A 19,082-nucleotide genomic window follows, 5' to 3' on the forward strand; every position below is an offset into this window, starting at 1 on the left:
AAATAAAAGAAAAAAAAGTAAAATAGGAAATAATACAAATATATAAAAAAAAAAAAAAAAATGAAATTCTGTGGACACGGTGTTTTTGTTCATTCATATCTTATTTGATTATACTACAAGGAATCTTTTTGATTTTTTTATATATTTAAATACTTCTTTAAAGATTTCACAGTTTTCCTCGTATGTTAAAAACACTGGACACTTTTAATTTGCAAAACACTCATTTGCAAATCCGCCGCCGCCTCTCCTTAGAGCTACAGTGTCGTGTATATAACCAAAATGTGCGGAATTACATGGGATTCGATAATTTAATTGCTTTTCTGCTGTTATTATTATACATATTTTGTAATTTGATTTAGAAAAACATGGGATTTTCAATATCCCATGGGATACGGCAAATCCCATGGGATTGACCATTATCCCATGGGATTTTGGTTAAATCCCATAGGATTTTTTTGGGTCCCATGGGATAATTGTAGTCCCATGGGATATTTGTTGTCCCATGGGACAAAAAAAATCCCATGGGACTATAATTATCCCATGGGATTTTTAATATCCCATGGGACACATGGGATAATATAAAATCCTATGGGATTCAAATTATAAATATACAGTAAATAAATGTGTATGTTACAATAAATTCTGTTTGGTAGTAAATTGTTTTAAGATGAATCTTTTTAGTTGAATATCTTTTTTTCCTTGGAAATGTTAATGCAATTATATTGTTCTATAACTGTTCAAAACTAAACTTTTAAACAACAAAGCAGATAATGTAAGTATCAATATATGTTTATTTATGAATTCTAGAATACTTTTTTGAAACACAATTTTTCCCATTTGAAATCAATGAAAACTCTATTAATAGGCTTAACATACTAGTAGCTTTTTACATAAATCTATTTTTTTTTCAGGATATCCCTCTACCCAAAAAATTAATAGTTTCTTATCATCCAGCATTGTGTGATCGTAATGTATAGTCCACTTTTTGGCCATTCAGCACAGAACATAGTCTTTATTGTGGTTTTAATATCTTTAGATATTTAATAGAACTTCAATTCATTGACTGAGTGATGAAAATAATAACTGATCTGACTTTTGTCTTTGAATTTAATTTGGTCTTGTTTCTGTGTTTTCTCTTTTTATTCTAAGTGATGAATTTCAATCCTTCTGAAAAAGAACCAATAAAATCCGAAGTTATGGATAATAAAAAATTGTTTGCATACATGTAGCAATAACATATGATTTTCAATAAAAATAGCTATGCGGTATGGATTTTACTGATTGTTGAAGGTTGTCCAGTGTCATCAGTTGCTAACCTCCTACATCCTTTGGTCTCTGATGGAGAGTTGTCAAATTAGCAACATACCACATCTTCCTATTCTAATATTATATAACAATCAATTTATGTATTCTTCTTTATACCATTTGGGTATTTTCCCCAGTTATATATATATATATATATATATATATATATATATATATATATATATATATATATATATAGATCAATGTTAAAACTTTAGGCAATTACAATAAAATTCCATTTTTCACAAGAATTTGCAATATATTATACAGAAAACCAACAATAGAAACAGCACTTCTTCAAGCTTCTGAAGTTCTGAAAGAGTTCCACTTGTGTTTTATTTCAATTAGAAAATACATTGAACTCTTTGGACATGTTGGAAATTATAACATTGATACAAAAAATTATATTGTTTTTTTTTCTTATTTTTGTGTTGTTCGGTTGCTGTCTCATTTTTATATATGGTTATACATATATCCTAAATCTTCTTTTTTTTTAAAACTTAATCATTAATAGTAAAAATGGGATATTTTTTATTTTGATAATCTCAAAACATTATTATTCTATCAAATAACTTATTTCCAAGTTCACAAAACACCAACCAATGTGTCAGATATTAAATTTAAGACATGTATAAACATGATCAACAAGCAGTTGACAGGATGTCATGCAAAAATCTCACTTATATTAAACTTTCACAAAAACTCCATACTCAGCGAGTACTATTAACGTTCTTTATAGTACATGACAAATTCCTAATACAGGACACCATGCCTGGTAAACACTAGCATGTGTCAATGTCTAGTCAATCATGTAATCAGGCTCAAAATCTTAGTTTGGCACTGAATTTAAAAATTCAACACATAATGAACATGTGTATGAAATTCAACTTTATGGTAAGCTATATACCTTAACCTAAAACTTTAACCTAAGAATGTACTATAATTTCACATTATGACATTTCTATGTTCAGTGATTCATAAAATCAGGGTAAAAACAGTAAATGTGGTGTATAATGTATAAACAAGAGTGCACACGCTGAAATGTTGCGCCTTCCTTACTAATCATTGATATCATGTTGATAGTCCTAAATATAAAGCTTTACTACAACTATCACATAAACTCAACATGATCCAAGAAAATGAATTCAAGGTCATATGAACCTGACAAGAAATATATGTACACCTTACAATCATTCAATATACTAAATACAGTTGACCTATTGCTTATAGTTTCTAACATTGTCTAAGAAGCACTCTTAACCAAGAAAACTAAACATTGACCAATGAACCATGAAAATGAGGTGAAGGGCAGATGAACCATGCCAGGCAGACATGTACAGCTTACAATCCTTCCATACAACACATATAGCTGACCTATTGCTTATAGATTAAGAAAAACAGACCAAAACACAAAAACTTAACACTGAGCAATGAACCGTGAAAATGAGGTCAAGGTCAAATAAAACCTGCGAGACTGACATACATGTACATCATAAAATGTTTCCATACACCAAATATAGTTGAACTATTGCATTTAGTATTAGAAAAAAAGACCAAAACTCAAAAATTTAACTTTGACTACTGAACCATGAAAATGAGGACAAGGTCAGATGACACCTGCCAGCTAGACATGTACACCTTAAAATCATTCCATACACCAAATATAGTAGACCTATTGCATACAGTATAAGAAAAACAGACCAAAACACAAAAACTTAACTATAACCACTGAACCATGAAAATGAGGTCAAGGTCAGATGACACCTGCCAGTTGGTCATGTACACCTTACAGTCCTTCCATACACCGAATATACTAGACCTATTGCTTATAGTATCTGAGATATGGACTTGACCACCAAAACTTAACCTTAAATATAAAAAAGAAGATGTGGTATGATTGCAAATGAGACAACAACTCTCCACAAGTGACCAAATGACACAGAAATTAACAACTATAGGTCACCGTACGGCCTTCAACAATGAGCAAAGCCCATACTGCAGTCAGCTATAAAAGGCCCCGAAATGACAATATAAAACAATTCAAACAAGAAAACTAACGGCCTAATTTATGTACAAAAAATGAACGAAAAACAAATATGTAACACATAAACAAACGACAACCACTGAATTACAGGCTCCTGACTTGGGACAGGCACATACATACAGAATGTGGCGGGGTTAAACATGTTAGCGGGATCCCAACCCTTCCCCTAACCTGGGACAGTGGTGTAACAGTACAACATAAGAACGAACTATAACAAGAAATGAATGTAACAGGATGCTGTTACGAAGTCTCCCAAACGAAGCTCCCATAATTCGTAATTCCCAGGGTCGCCTGACATTGGGCAACTTCCAGTGAAAATTGGTTTGGTCCAGTAAAGTTATATGCATTAGTGATGCCTGGGGACTAATCTTGTATATCATTCAAATCATCTTGGCATGACAAACCAGAATATATATGGTTTAGGGGTGGGGATCTCGACCATTTACAAGATACTAGAACATTGGGGGTGGGGAGGAACCCCTGGGGACTGGCCCTATACGTCATTCAAATGTTCATTACATGACGAACAGGAATATATATGGTTTAGGGGTGGGGATCTCAACCATTTACAAGATATTAGAACATTGGGGGTGGGGGGGACCCCTGGGGACTGACCGTATATGTCATTCAAATGTTCGAGACATGACAAATAGGAATATATATGGTTTAGGGGTGGGGATCTCAACCATTTACAAGATATTAGAACTTTCTCAAATGGCAGGGGGTGGGGGTGACCCCTGGGGACTAACCCTGTATATCATTTGATGTGCTTTATCATGACAAACCAGAATATATATGGTTTAGGGGTGGGGATCTCGACCATTTACAAGATATTAGAACTTTCTCAAATGGCAGGGGGTCGGGATGTCCCCTGGGGACTAACCCTGTATATCATTCAAACCATCTTAGCATGACAAACTAGAATATATATGGTTTAGGGGTGGGGATCTTGACCACTTAGAAGATATTAGAACTTTCTTAAATGGCAGGGGGTGGGGGTGAACCCTGGGGACTAACCCTGTATTTCATATGATGTGCTTTATCATGACAAACCAGAATATATATGGTTTAGGGGTGGGGATCTCGACCATTTACAAGCTATTAGAACTTTCTCAAATGGCAGGCTGTCGGGGTGACCCCTGGGGACTAACCCTGTATATCATTCAAACCATCTTAGCATAACAAACCAAAATATATATGGTTTAGGGGTGGGGATCTTGACCACTTACAAGGTATTAGAACTTTCTTAAATGGCAGGGGGTGGGGGTGACCCCTGGGGACTAACCCTGTATTTCATTTAATGGGCTTCATCATTTAGAACATTTTCAATTAAAAAGATTGTGTCTATCACAAACGGTTTTCAATTTATAATCATTTGAAAATTTAAAAAAATAAAATCCCATAGGGTTCTATAGTAAAACCCTCTTTTCTTTTTGCCCCTCAAAGTACCCCTTTATAAACCCCACTGCACAAACAAAACCCTGATTGCACCACTAGACATGTTAGTCTAACATATTGTGAAACCCTAAGTTAAACTGACAAGCGGTTTTGGAGAACGGGTGCAGACAAGTTCAAATTTAAAAGCGGCGGAAGAAGAAGAAGAAGAAGAAGAAGAAGAAGAAGAAGAAGAAGAAGAAGAATAATAATAATAATAATAATAAGAACTGAGCAAAAACAATAAGTCTTCCCAAACTTCGTTTGGGTCTTAAATGGCAGGGGGTGGGGGTGACCCCTGGGGACTAACCCTGTATTTCATTTGATGTGCTTTGTCATGACAAACCAGAATATATATGGTTTAGGGGTGGGGATCTCGACCATTTACAAGCTATTAGAACTTTCTCAAATGGCAGGGGGTCGGGGTGACCCCTGGGGACTAACCCTGTATATCATTCAAACCATCTTAGCATAACAAACCAAAATATATATGGTTTAGGGGTGGGGATCTTGACCACTTACAAGGTATTAGAACTTTCTTAAATGGCAGGGGGTGGGGGTGACCCCTGGGGACTAACCCTGTATTTCATTTAATGGGCTTCATCATTTAGAACATTTTCAATTAAAAAGATTGTGTCTATCACAAACGGTTTTCAATTTATAATCATTTGAAAATTTAAAAAAATAAAATCCCATAGGGTTCTATAGTAAAACCCTCTTTTCTTTTTGCCCCTCAAAGTACCCCTTTATAAACCCCACTGCACAAACAAAACCCTGATTGCACCACTAGACATGTTAGTCTAACATATTGTGAAACCCTAAGTTAAACTGACAAGCGGTTTTGGAGAACGGGTGCGGACAAGTTCAAATTTAAAAGCGGCGGAAGAAGAAGAAGAAGAAGAAGAAGAAGAAGAAGAAGAAGAAGAAGAAGAAGAAGAAGAAGAAGAAGAAGAAGAAGAAGAAGAAGAAGAAAAGGAGGAGGAGAAGAAGAAGAATAATAATAATAATAAGAACTGAGCAAAAACAATAAGTCTTCCCAAACTTCGTTTGGGAGACTTAAAAATCAGTTGAAAGAGGCTTAACTCATCAGATGGATAAAAATACAAATACTACAAATACAAGTGGACGTGGCCGGGTACTTGTACATCCAAACAACAAAAAGACACTAAGTATAGATCTGAGAGTACTCGCAGTCACTGACAGCTAGTACAAAGCCACTAACAACTAATAAAAAAAATCATGCATCTAAGACTAAGTTCTTGTTCACTGATCCATGAAATGAGGTCTAGGTCAAGTGAAAACTCTCTGACGAGCATGAGGACCTTGCAAGGTACGCACATACCAAATATAGTTATCATATTACTCATAATATGAGAGAAATTAACATTCAACAAAATCTGAACTTTTTTTTCAAGTAGTCACTGAACCATGAAAATGAGGTCAAGGACAATGGACATGTTTCAGACAGAATTGGTATCATGACATGCATGAGGCATCTATATACAAAGTATGAAGCATCCAGGTCTTCCACCTTCTAAAATAAAAAGCTTTTAGGAAGTTAGCTAACGCCACCGCCGTAGCCGCCACCCGATCACTATCCCTATGTCGAGCTTTCTGCGACAAAAGTTGCAGGCTCGACAAAAATACATGAACATTTTAAAGTACTAAATTTTTAGTATACCAACACTATCAAAACAGAGCATAAAACTTACCGAACAAGATCTTTCAGAAGCAGGAAAATTGAAGTGTTTCTTTTCTTTCTCTGCCCTCCATGATATAAACTTCAAATTCATTCATGCAAAATATGAAAATCTGCAAAAGTAGGACCTTGTACCGCAGCTTATCCACATTTTGACTTTTGAACTGCATTGTTCTTTTCATCTTGCTGGCAACCTAAACATAAAAAAAAAAATGATAAACACATAATTCTGGATTAACTTCGTGTATTTATTTTTGTTGGTACAAACAATTTTTTCCAACTTTAAACTAAATCTGCCTCTGCTTTAAAAAACAACTGGAAACCATTATTAACTGCATGTATTTATCTTAATTGAAAACAATTTCTTGAGTTTTTCTCATTTGTATCACCCTGTTATTATATATAAATTTTATTTTTGTCCCTTTTTAAAAATAGGAATGCATGGTTAAAATTCCTTAATAATCATGATAATTCTAGGTCAGTCAATTAAAAATGTATGAATAAATTATTCAACCTATATACTATTAATATCAATATATTTATTTTTTGATAAAAACTAGGCTCTGTGTTAAAGACCATACCTTGACCTATAATGGTTTACTTTTATAAATTATGAATTGGATGGATAGTTGTCTCATTGGCACTCATACCACATCTTCCTATATCTACAAACAGATTCTATGGGCGAGCAGACATTACACCCTGGAGGTGGTTTTATAAAAAGCATACGACTTAGATGTACCATAAGCATGGAAAAACAATTCAGCAGTCAGTTTCACAAAAAAACTTACAAATAATATTGATAGTAATTATTAAAGTCATGTACAATACAGTATACTTTATACGATTACTTGTATTTTTTTTTTTGTAAAACCGACTAAAGTATACTTATAATCAATCTTAGTCGTAAGTATTAAGTGTTATTCATCTTTTGGATAATTTTATGTTGGTTTATTTTATGAATATGCAGTGGCGGATCCAGAACTTTTCATAAGAGAGGGCCGGCTCCAGTCATGCTTCAGCCTCGTTGTATTGCGGAATAACGATTTAGGCAAATTGAGAAAAACATCATGTCTGTGGTTGATAATAGTGTGTATGCTTTAATTTTCTATACCTTCTTATTAAATATTTTTCCAATTTTGAGTACTGACGGCAAGTGTTGTAACGTATAGTGTACCAATGTCTTGAGACCAATGTGCTATTTACAAGTGCGATCGAGGAATGCAGGGGAAAGAAACTTATCAATTATGTTTATTCTTAAGACAAAACTGAGCCGCCGTAAAAATGAACCGTGTCGAGAATGTTACTGACACGTAATAGGGCAGAGACATATATACACATATGTGTATATATGTCTCTGTAATAGGGTCATCCCTCGAGAACATTAACAAGTACATTGATAATTTACTATGCAGTCAGTATCCCGAAAAAAAAACAACGTATGGATGCAAAACGCTTAGTGGTTTCGGCTGACTGCTGATACGTGCACTTTGTCTCAAAATATCCCGGATAGTTGTTTCATTACCAATCATACCACATCTCCTTATTTTTATATATACGAAAGCTTTATTCATATTTTTTGGTGTATTGATGAATGTGTAAAGATACATTTTAAAATACAGCACAAGAGATGCAGATTATATAAAACTTATAGGTCGAAGACATACTGACAACGCCATGGCAAAAACTTAAAAACGACCAAATGACGTACAACAGTCTGTAAAACTTAACTATAGCATACAAAACGCAAATATTTAAAACACATAAGAAGCACCCAGACAGTCAAATAGAAATTAAAAGAATAAATAATTTGTAAACTAGGCCTACAGCTATATTTTCTTATCATCTAACAGTAAACATAGGTTCTGGTATTATGTGATAAGTCATTTTTTCATGCAGACCCAGTTTCATTGATACTTTGAACTTAAAGTGGTTTTATGCATATCAGCCCAGATTATCATATGTGTGTAATTTTATTAAACAATTCACCAATACATATTCTAAACAGGTTAAATTCAATTTACAAATTCAGATCTACTGGCATTCAACACCCAATTACTTACTTGCTGTATATTGCTAACTTAGATTGTATATTGTCAATCCCTCAACATCGTGAATACGCCATGCGAGGTGTTGGCTATGTTTGATACAGGGTGGCGGCTTCGAAGCGTAGAACAAAATCCAGGTAAATGAAAGTATAAAATTTTGTTGTTGAAAATTTTAAGTACTAAATTCCTAAATTTGTACTTAACTCCGTTCTACGGGTAACATGGTTGTTTGATATGAAAATAGGATAAAAGCTTCCGAAAATTATCACATTATAAGTATTCGTAAATGGATATGAAAAAACTTAACAAGGAATAAGTATTGGTAAACGGACAGAAAGTCGCAGTACAAAAGTTTAAATTAATTATTTTACAATTGTTTAAATATATGAGAGAAAGTTCTTGACGAATTGACTTTATTTATAGATAAATGTATTTAGCTGAGGAAATGATTAATTCGCCTTCAAATAGTTTTTTTTTTTATCAAAAACTTATAAAAAGGAGGCATTTTTGACAGCATGAAGCCAGTTAATTACCAAACCACTTTGGCAGATTGTTTTCTTAACAATCATTGTTCAATATTAATATTCAAAAATAAATTTTGTTTACAAGTCCGTTTCCTTTTAAAAATATTTCAGAAAAATGCTGAAACGTTTTTAAAATTAAGTTTATTCAAAGAAAAAAATATCCCAAAACTGAATCGTGACTTTTTACTTGTTACTTTATGTTGTACGTTCTAAGTGTCAATCCTAGCAAACACAAATTTGGAAATAAAATCGATTACAATGTAATTTTATAGAAGAAAAAAGGGGGTTAATGAACAAGTTATTACTATACACTCATATACTTCTAAAAAGATTTGAATTTGTAAGCTGTCTATAGATAATGTTAAATCATTTCAAGAGTTTCAATTAATTTAGGAGAAAAAAAAGATTATAAACAGTTTAGTTTTCGTCGCCTACTACTATAAAAAATAGTGATTCTTTTTGTAGATTTGGTACTTCAGTTTCGACTCAAAATTTCCTATTGAAATTGTTAGAAATATTTAGGAGAAGATTGTATTTGTAATTTATGTAATTGTGGTGATATTGGCGACGCGATTCATTATATTATAGCAAGGATTTGTACAAATCCTTGATTATAGAATGTTCGACAAGAGACGAAAGTAGACAAACCCTATTTAAACGGGGTTTTGATATCCAAGGACGCCACATTTTACATCGAATAAGATCTATATTTTTTAACGTTTTCAAATGAAATAACTTGAATTGAAAATTTCCCGACTATGTGAAGATTTCTTATATTTCGAAATGGCTCCAATTATTACATACAAAATGGAAAATGTATTAAACTTCTTTTTGTAAAAACAATATTCATGTATTTTTAGAAACATAAGTTATACAGATGTTCTCAATAAAAAACAATCATTAATATACTTTATGGTGATATTTATAATGACTGGCAAACTGCTATTTAAAAGTGCGGTCATATGCCTCAGTGTTATAGGTGACTGCAATTTAATAAAATTGAAATTAAGATTTTTATTAATATTTTGTATATAGGTATCCCGCAATGATGTATAGCATGGACAGACTGAGAAGAAATGGTATTCATCCTCAATTTCTTGTCTACTGCAGGATAGGCAAATAACATAAGTTTATTTGCTACTTTTTTTCTTCTTTATTTTATATAAATGATTTTTTTTTCTTCACATTTTAACATTTTTTTCTTCGAAAAATTTGTAGTGTTGCAACAGGGAATGGACACAGATACTTAACTATATTTAACGAAAGAAATTTTGTGTAATGTCATCAATCTGTATTACACATCGACAGGATGTTCTCTAGAAAACTATGGTATTTCTAAAACGTTATACACACCCCAGGGTACACGCACTGTCGTAATGGAAAATTACTGCATGCTTTAATTACCTGTAATCAGCCATGCAACAAATCCGTTGACTGACCATGTCATTACAGTTTAAATTTTTTTTCCTTAGATCTAAACGGAATATTTATTTTAACTTTAAAATTTAAAACTTTAAAAAGTATACTTTGACATAATTATGAAGTAAAAGAATTTAACAATTTAATAATTGGATTTTTCCAAAGATTAAGATACAATTATTATATTTATTATTCTAGGACTGACAGATATATCACAGACACTTGTCTCAGATTTTTTCCCCTATATACCTTAATTAAAGTATATAGATTTTTTTTCTGAGACAAGTGCCTGTGAGATATATACATGCATAAGTCCCAGACATATATACTTGTAAATCAAAATGATTTACATAATTACTGGGAAATAATATAATGTTTCAGTTTTGTTGATGTCACAAATACACATGAATTATTTGATGATGCATGCTGGAATTTCTTATCTAAATGCATGACCGTGACTACAGACATATATCCATTTACAGATTCTATAATTTCTTGAGAAAAAAAATCAGGAGGGAAGTCAGAGGGAAGTGAAACAAACATTTTAAGCTTTTATTAAACATTGTTGGGAAAACAATAAAATACGACACTGAGTTTTGAAAAAAACATTTATGATTGGTCTTGATTTTTTTTTAACAAAGATAGAAACAATGCCCCCTTTTTAGCCACACCGACACACGCCGATGAATGGAGAATTCCAAGTAGGGTCACAAGGTCACATTTTAAAACTTTCTCAGTCGCCCAGTCTCAAAAAGCAATTTTGATTGGCTTTGTTGTATATTTTTGCAGGTCAGGTTGCAAAGTGGCAGGTCGGATTTGACCATGTTGACAACGGTCCTAAAAATATCCGAAAAACGTTGAATCAAACCTACACAGTTTTAATTATAAGACTGACACACACCATGCAGTGTGCTAACTGTGCTGGGTGAGGTGCTGTAACTTGATATACATGTATCATTAAGTTACAGTACTGTTAGGATTTGCCTGCCTTTTTACAGGGACTTTCTATACTAACTGTTAGTATAGACTGACCCTGGCTTGAAAGTATGGTTCTCTGCTCAGCAACGGTCGCGTGATTGTAGCAGTAAAATACATCGGGGGGGGGGGGGGGGGGGGCACTTCAATACTTAATTGATAGGGGTGTCGCTTGGGTTCTGTTACCCCACGCTTTTCATATAATTTAGATCTTAAAAATGTATACCTTTTCATATATTGCGTCGGTAAAATTGTAACCTTTTCCCATATTGGTTGGGTTTCGTGGGGTGTGTTGGAAAAGTGGAATATTTAAGGCTAAGATTCTGTGTGTAATGTTTACTTACGGCGAGACTTTCGGCTGTGCAAAAATGACAGGGCTTTGCATGTACAAGTACATATACAAGTAATTGGAACTTTATCGACCTTATCATATATTTCTGACAGTTTTCCCCACCTATTCCCATATTTTCAAGATGGAAAAAGTGACCTATTCCAGCGGCACGTCCTATCACCTTGTATATAGGAAGTGCCCCCCCCCCCCCTGAGTAATATACGCAAATGTATAAGTTAATACATTAACTCAGGAGCACAGTCTGTCTTTAACGTAAATAACTTCGAGATTAATATGTAAGTTTACTTGCTTATTGATGTTCCTGTAATTCAGATTTATATATTTATTTGTGAGACCCCCGTATATTTATATTCACTCAAGAGTCACTCAAAGAAAGGGGTTCTCCGTTACTGGGAAAATCTTATCTGATTTAGGATCAATTTATTGGTTACACTCCCCTATCACCAGTGATTCTTTGTCGTAAGCTGACATTTTGAAAAAGGTATACTGTTGACTATCAATTTGCATGATTAGTTACAGATGTCGACTCGGACTACTGCAAAAGACAATAATTCAGTTCACTGATTTAGATTGAATAGTGGTTCGGTTAATTCTCCTTTTCCCCAAACAAGTAAGAATAAGGTTACATCTTTAGGTAGTCAAAATAATTATGACGTCTTGCAAGACTATTTTAATTTTTTTTCTATCTATCTATCTTCATATTTCCGCACTCAGTCACAACTTTGACTATTATGTGGCCAGAAAAAAGTTAAAATAGCCTTGCAAGACGTCATAAATTTTTGGATTAATTTTTTGGCAAATATGGTCGTACAACAGGGGTTTAATTGTTACAATTTGCCGGATTTTCTATCCTTACGAACCCTGAAAAACTAACCAGGCCAGGTGATGAAAAATCTGTCTCCACTTTTTATCCCACCAGAAAATCAAAAGGTTGTCTCCTTATGGAGCTTTTTGGGGGGGGGGAGCTAGGATGAAATTTGTAAAAAAAGCAGGACAGGAGTTTTGAGTAAAAAAAAAGGCAGGATGAGCAACATGGCAAAAAAAAAAAGTCAGGATAAACTAATAAAAAAAAAAGGCAGGATCGAATAGAGTGAAAAATATAAAGGCAGGACAGAGATTACAACTTAAAAAAAATGCAGGACAACATTTTTCATCCTAACCCCCCCCCCTCCATAAAAATCAAATGGTAACTCCCTTACACCTACATGACAAAAACATATACAAATATGGTATCATTGGACATTGCCAATGTGACGCCTCTTCAACAGAAACTAAAGACGTAGAAGTTAACAACTATATAGGTCACCGTAGGCTCTTCAACAGAAACTAAAGACAGAAGTTAACAACTATATAGGTCACCGTACAGATTTCAACAATGGGCTAAAAAGCCAAACTGTGTAATAAGCTACAAAAGGCCAAAATAGATAGACGATATCTGACAAGGGTAGAAATGATCAGAATGTTGAAAAATAAAATCTACTGTCCATTTTAAATGGCATCAAAACTGGCAGCTGACTCATAGGAGTTGTTGCCTTAAATACAGATTTTTACCTTTCTTTTTTCTTCATATTTCTTGAATTTGCCTTTTTATCTCTAAAACTGTAATATTTAAAGAGAAACTTACATTTGTAAATCTTATTAAAAAGTTATTGCTTTTCAATGATGATTTTGATCCAGTTTTTGCAAAAACTTGGAAACTTTAAATCTTGGGTAAACTCCTTATATTATACTGCCTGGTCTCGTGGTAGCGTGTTAACCTCAAGTGCAGAAGGTTGTTTATTTTGAACCCAACAGGGTAAAACCAAAGACTTTAAAGTTGGTATTTGCTGCTTCTCCCCTAAGCACGCAGTATTATTAAGGAGTAAGAGCAAATACTGGTTTGTTCAGAGTCAGAATTATGTGTCAAGGTAAGGTGACATGTCTAACTGAGAACTAGTGTAAGAGATAAATTAGTCCTTGTAAAAATTGTCTGGTCAGACAAATATAACTAGTATAAAAAGTCCATGGATACAGAATTTACTAGTATATTTAGTCTGATGTCAGTAATTTATGTCCCCAGACTATTTTTCCTAGTCCAAGACATCACTATTCCTAGGTAAAAATGTCCAGTTTTTATACGGCCGCAAAAAATTTTTGCGGTCGTATATTGGTATGACATTGGCGTCTTCGTCTGAAGACACATTGGTTTTTGCACAATAACTTTAGTTTAAGTGAATGGATCTATATGAAATTTTACCATAAAGTTCAATACCACAAAAGGAAGGTTCGGAATGATTTTTGGGGTTATGGTACCAACAGTTAAGGAATTAGGGGCCAAAAAGGGGCCAAAAATAAGCATTTTTGTAACTTCCAGACAATAACTTGTGTGTTAGTGTATGGATCTCTATGACATTGTACCACAAGGTTCCATATCACAAAGGGAATGCTGGGATTGATTTTGGGGGTAATTGCCTCAAAATTTTAGAAATTAGGGGCCAAAAAAGGGGCAAAAAACAAGCATTTTTCTAGTTTCATGACAATTACTTGTGTGTAAGTGTATGGATCTTTCTGAAATTGTACTACAAGGTTCCATATCTCAAAGGGAAAGCTGGAATTGAGTTTGGGGGTAATTTCCCAAAACGTTTAGGAATAAGGGGCCAAAAAGGGGCTAAAAATAAGCATTTTTCTAGTTTCCAGACAATAACTTGTGTTCAAGTATATGGATCTCTCTGAAATTGTACTGCAAGGTACCATACCACAAAGGGAAGGCTGGGATTGATTTTGGGGGTAATTGCCTTAAAATATTAGGAATTAGGGGCCAAGAAGGGGCAAAAAACAAGCCTTTTTCTAGTTTCAGGACAATAACTTGTGTGTAAGTGTATGAATCTTTATGAAATTGTACTACAAGGTTCCATATCTCAAAGGGAAAGCTGGGTTTGAGTTTGGGGGTAATTGCCCTAAACGTTTAGGAATTTGGGGCCAAAAAGGGGAAAAAAAACAAGCATTTTTCTAGTTTCCAGACAATAACTTGTGTTCAAGTGTATGGATCTTTCTGAAATTGTACTGCAAGGTACCATACTACAAAGGGAAGGCTGGGATTGAGTTTGGGGGTGATGAATCATAAGGGGATTAAAAAAATGGGGGGGGGGATTTTTTTTTCCTATTTTTTTTCTTTAAAATTTTCCATTTTAAGTTGGTTATTTTTTATTTATGTATAAAAGCAAATAATAATGATATGATTTGATTTCATCAAAAATTGAAATATTGGGCTTCTTTGATATGCTGAATTTAACCGTGTATTTAGATTCTTAATTTTTGGTCCCGTTTTCAAATTGGTCTACATTAAGGTCCAAAGGGTTCAAAATTAAACTTAGTTTGATTTTAACAAAAATTGAATTCTTGGGGTTCTTTGATATGCCGTGTATGTATTTAGATTTTGGATATTGGACCATAATAGGTAAATTAAAAAATTTTAAGTTCTTAGACCACATTCATTCTGTGTCAGAAACCTATGCTGTGTCAAATATTTAATCGCAATCCAAATTCAGAGCTGTATCAAGCTTGAATGTTGTGTCCATACTTGCCCCAACTGTTCAGGGTTCTAACTCTGCGGTCGTATCAAGCTGCACCCAGCGGAGCATTTTATTCTAATACTGTATGCAACATGTCAAGTATATTTGGTGTATGAAAATTTTTAAGGATGTACATGTTAGTCTGGCATGTTTTATTGGACCTTGACCTCATTTTTATGGTTCATTGCTCAATGTTATTTTTTTGTTTTTTGGTCAGTTTTTCTTATTTCTTATTTTCATATTAGCAATAGGTCAACTATATTTGGTGTATGGAATGATAGTAAGGTGCATATCATGATATGTTTGACTGAGAAGTTTCGTCTTACCTTGACTTTATTTTCATAGTACATTGGACAATGTTTAGTTTTTGTGGTTTGGTCTATTTTTCGTATACTGTAAGCAATAAGGCCCCTATATTTGGTGAATGGAATGATTGTAAGATGCACATGTCTGTCTGGCATGTTTTATATGACCTTGACCTCATTTTCATGGTTCATTGGTCAATGAAAAGTTTGCATTGTTTTGTCAGTTTATCATATGCTTTAAGCAACAGGTAAATTATATTTGGCGGATGTAACGATTGTAAGGTGTGCATGTCTGTCTGGCAGATTTATATAACCATGACCGTATTTTATGGTTCTTTGGTCAATGCTAAGTTTTCTTGGTTTTTTCTTTTTATCAGATATTATAAGCATATGTCTACTTGTAAGTGTATGGAATGACTGCAAGGTGTCATATAAAAATAAGAAGTTGTCTGTCTGCCAAGGTTAATGTTACTGTGACCTCATTTTCATAGAATATTGATAATATTAAACAAACAAAATGATGATTATGACAAGATATACAAATGATCCAAAATTGTCAGTTGCCTACTAATTATGTAATAGTAGTTATTGTCATTAAATGATAATGTTTACCCTTTTATGTGTAGGGCAAGAACATTAAAGATAAAGGGAAACTATAAACAAAAGAGATTATCAACAAAAATAGATTTCAGACGTCAACAAAGCCTAAATGGTAAGTCCACTTCTATAAAAGTTATTGCCCTTGAATAATGATTATTATGAAAATAAGATGTGGTATGGTAAATGAGAAAACTATCCACCAGAGTTCAATTAAGTGGATGAAAGCAATGCAATTACTTATTAGAGGCCAATGATGACCTGTAAATAATGAGAAAACCCATAACCTATACATGACATAGTCATCTATAAAAGACACCACAAACAAAATTTGGAACAAAACACGAATTCAAACTTCAAATAGACCAGACTAATTCACAAAAATGAACAAGTTATGAAAAAACAAATATGAAGGACGTGAACCAACATCAACCACTGAACTATGTACAGGCTCCTGATTTCGGACAGGCAAAATATGGCAGGGTTGATATGAAAATAAGAAGCGGTATGATTGCCAATGAGACTTTTCTCCAATAAGGATCAAATGACATGAAATTTAACAAAATTAGTTCACTGTACAGCCTTCGACAATGAGCAAACCCTATACTGCATAGTAATCTATAAAAGGCCATGAAATTCAAAAAAACAAATGTAAAACAATTCAAAAAGGGCATGGCGTCATTTAAAAAGGGCATAATGTCTATCCATACTAAACATGCTTGGGGGATACACCACAAAGGCGAAAGCTAAGTGCCTGATTTTTGCACAAAACAATAAACAAAAAACAAATGTGATATATAGCAACAATTGACAACCACTGAATAACAGGCCCCTGACTTGGGACAGACACTTACAAAATGTGGCATGGTTTAACATGTTTGCTGGCACCAAATCCTTCTCTAATTAAGGACAGTGGTGTAAGTGTCAGTTCAATATAAAAACTATAAAATCAGTTGAAAAGGGCTTTTTTCTGCTCTTGGGTCAGGTTATTTTTATACATTCCTGTTTTCATTCTCAATTTTATTAACTCATTAGAATGCAACAAAGCAGAAAAACAGCTACCAAAAACACAGACCGGATGTGGCTGGACATTTATTCTTTCCCTGTAACAAAAAAGACTCAACATACAGATCTATTAGTACTCACAGTTACTGACAGCTAATTCATAGCAAATATCAACTAATAAAATAAACATTTTGTGAGCACCCATCCCACCCCTAACCTAGGACAGTGGTTTTAATAACAGCACAACCTTTGAACAAACTGTAAACATTTGTTGCAATTGGCTTAACTCAAAAGACTGCAACAAGGCACAAAAACAACTAATATGAAAACCATAGACACAAAGCACTGAAATAAGAGTACTTACAATTTTAAATATTCAAATGAAAGTTTTATCAAAATGTACATAAACATGATAAAGTAGCCATTTTATTGCTGTATTTCTCTTCATTTATAATTTTTGAGTTTTGTGTATTTGTAGGTCAGACATCTTGGTTTTCATGATCATCATTCAACAGGTCAATACTGAACAGAAAACTTAAAGTTGATATTTTTCTATATAGTGTGACTTTTTTATTAATTTGAAATGGAATGTGTTTTTTTCCTACATAAGAAAGAGGAAATTTCAACATAATGACTATAAACAAAAAGGAGTCATATTATCATGATCATAGATGCACAAGAACTAAATCATGTAAATGCAACAACGTAATTATCAATTGAAAGAAGGGAGGAATGAAAAAATATATTAGTAATTTGTTGTCCAAATGAACTTGCTTTGTCCACTCATTTAAATCGCTCCATCCAATAAAGATGTACGGAGGAGGATTTTTGAAGAACAGATTGCAAAAATGTTTTGTCTAAGAATTGTAGGAATATTCTAGTGGATGAAATAATTTATTTACTTGACTCTTATGTAGTGGACTGAATAATTGTACATAGCAAGCTGAAACAAGAAAACTAAAACTTAACAGGAAAAGTGTTTATTTTATAAATTTGCAAATATAAACGTAATACTATGAACACCACAAAGGTATAAGATTCAAATTGTTTGCATATTCATGTATTGCAATGGAACTATAACAAAGAAAACTTTACCTCATTAAAAGAGTAAACTATTAACTGTGCTTTGTCAATTTATTCAGTCAGAATATGAAATATTTTTTTCAGTTCTATTTTTCATAATAAAACAAACAAAACAAAGATTTCAAATCAATATTTTTTTCTTTTATTAAGACATGTCATCATTTTATTTCAGTTAAAGGATTTTATTTTTTAACTTTAAATATTATTATACTTTCCAAAATAATAATAATCTTTATTGTCATATAAACAAATTAAAAACATGTTTTTGACAAAATGAAAAAACCCAAAAAACACTAATATTTATATTATAAACTTTTTACTACCAAACAGAATTCATTGTAACATACACATTACTGTATATTAATAATTTGAATTCCATAGGATTTTATTTTGTCCCATGGGATATTAAAAATCCCATGGGATAATTATAGTCCCATGGGATTTGTTTGGTCCCATGGGACAACAAATATCCCATGGGACTACAATTATCCCATGGGACCCAAAAAAATCCTATGGGATTTAACCAAAATCCCATGGGATAATGGTCAATCCCATGGGATTTGCCATATCCCATGGGATATTGAAAATCCCATGTTTTTCTAAATCAAATTACAAAATATATATAATAATAACAGCAGAAAAGCAATGAAATTATTGAATCCCATGTAATTCTGCACATTTTGGTTATATACACGACACTGTAGGTGTAAGGAGAGGCGGCGGCGGATTTGCAAATGAGTG

General features: G+C 33.2%; 2 long non-coding RNA genes across 3 annotated transcripts; one reads left to right on the forward strand and one right to left on the reverse strand.

Annotated features, from left to right (window-relative positions):
* Positions 1-771: 771 nt before the first annotated feature.
* On the reverse strand, positions 772-6,927 carry LOC127728624 (uncharacterized). Its single transcript, XR_007994283.1, has 2 exons — positions 6,496-6,927; positions 772-1,167 (listed from the first exon to the last, which is right to left on the reverse strand). It is a non-coding gene; the product is annotated as an uncharacterized LOC127728624 (long non-coding RNA).
* Positions 6,928-12,021: 5,094 nt separating this feature from the next.
* LOC127728618 (uncharacterized) lies at positions 12,022-18,377 on the forward strand. Of its 2 annotated transcripts, none has more exons than XR_007994277.1 (3): positions 12,022-12,410; positions 16,283-16,368; positions 17,737-18,377. It is a non-coding gene; the product is annotated as an uncharacterized LOC127728618 (long non-coding RNA). The 2 variants fall into 2 exon arrangements; XR_007994278.1 differs by having other exon boundaries at positions 12,026-12,281.
* Positions 18,378-19,082: the final 705 nt, after the last annotated feature.

The sequence above is a fragment of the Mytilus californianus genome, unplaced genomic scaffold (genome assembly GCF_021869535.1).
Source record: "Mytilus californianus isolate M0D057914Y unplaced genomic scaffold, xbMytCali1.0.p SCAF_2, whole genome shotgun sequence".
Lineage (NCBI taxonomy): Eukaryota > Metazoa > Mollusca > Bivalvia > Mytilida > Mytilidae > Mytilus > Mytilus californianus.